We start from the raw sequence: 1,641 nt of genomic DNA, 5'->3' as shown, positions 1-1,641 counted from the left end.
GTTGGTGTTTTAGGCTCTTAAGAACTGTATTGATCTTTAACTTGGAGGAACCTCAACAAGCCTTTTAATGTGCTGTATCTGCAGGCAGTGAAATTTCACTTGCTGTTTTGTGTTGGTTTAGTGTAATGAGATCTAGCCACAGCTGCTGAGACCAAAGATACTTGAAAATCAGTATCAAGGCATCCTAAGCAAGATGACAGTAGTGTGGAAATCAGAATTGAAGGCAGCAGGATCCAAGTCCCTGGGGAGCTGCCTCCTCAATAACCACTTGTCACACTCTGTGGAGCAGAACTGCCCTGATCATCATGTTTGCTGTTGGGAAGGCTGGGAGCTAATAGTAAACAGCAGTTTGTAGTTGCTGAAAGGAGTTCTCCTGAGGGCTGTCTTTTGTTACGGAGTTGTTCCCTAGGCAGAGACACACACAAATTTTTATTTTGTAACCTGTTTGTAAGGTGCTCAGATGCCACCACAATGGCTGCTGTGCTGTGCCTAGGCAAGCTGGCATATCTGCCAACAGCTGGTGATAAAACTGTTCCAGTTGCTGTTGTCACAGAGTATTATTAGCACGTTTTTGGAGTGATGTCCCCATCATGCAGATGAACTCTCAGGTAAACAATTAGGCTTTGCTTGGTTAATCTGCTCAGAGTGCCATCCCCCCCTCCCCACACTCCGGTTTTTCTAGTACTGCAGAGGTGCCCGTGGTTGTCATCTGCATGCTGCGAAAACTAGCCGTGGGTTATGTAGCGTTAGAACTACTGTTTCAGGGTAAGCCTAGTGCTGCCTTCCCACTTCTGAACGCTGCAGAAGGAGCACTTTGATAATAAGCTCTGTAGGCACGTACGGTGCTGCCTAGTTTTACGCAGAGGGCGGGGACTACGGGGCTATATGATTAGTGCTGCTGCCAAACACTATTGTGCTGGGGCTGTTTTCAGAAGGTGTAGAAATGGCTGTCAGTGTTATGCAAATTGGATGAAGTCCTGAGTGTTCTGAGGACAAGATTTTTCTTTGCATATCAGTACTGCCCAAACACCCTAATGACAAGGCACAGGAAAAAGGGGATTATATTTACCAACTTCCTCAAATCCACTGTCAAGGGAAATCACTTGCTAGGGTAAGTCACACTCTACTCTTCTATAGCTACTGTTCTCTGGCCTAATAGCTTCATTTACTCTCTGCCAGTCTGCTACAATGCCATCTCCCTCTTCCCAATACTGTATTCATCTTCAGTTCTTGCTTCTAAGAAGCTGCAAATCTGTATCACCTGCTCAGCACAGCGTGAAGCGATCAGCACTGCAGACAGAGCTGGTAGTAAAGCAGGCAGTCTTAACACTGTATGAGATTATCCCAAGAAAGCTAAAGCACTTCCTTTTGAGCATCTCTGTAAGAGCACAGCTGGGACTGTGAAAGCCGTAGGTTTTTTGCTCAGAAAACACAAGCACAATGTTTTTCAAGTGTTCTTTGTGTTCTTAAATGTTTTACTCCTGACACCCATTTGCAAAGCCAACAAAGCTTCCTCTCATTAGCGCTGGCTTTAACTTGCCCCTGCCTCATCCATTGTTTATTTTCACTAATAAGGATGAATTTTTAGTGAGGCAGGAGAGATGTGGTTACTGGGCTGCTATAGTGGGAAGGGCGGGAGTC

Source organism: Falco naumanni, chromosome 1 (genome assembly GCF_017639655.2).
Source record: "Falco naumanni isolate bFalNau1 chromosome 1, bFalNau1.pat, whole genome shotgun sequence".
In the NCBI taxonomy this organism is placed as follows: domain Eukaryota; kingdom Metazoa; phylum Chordata; class Aves; order Falconiformes; family Falconidae; genus Falco; species Falco naumanni.
This window is presented reverse-complemented; position numbering follows the sequence as displayed.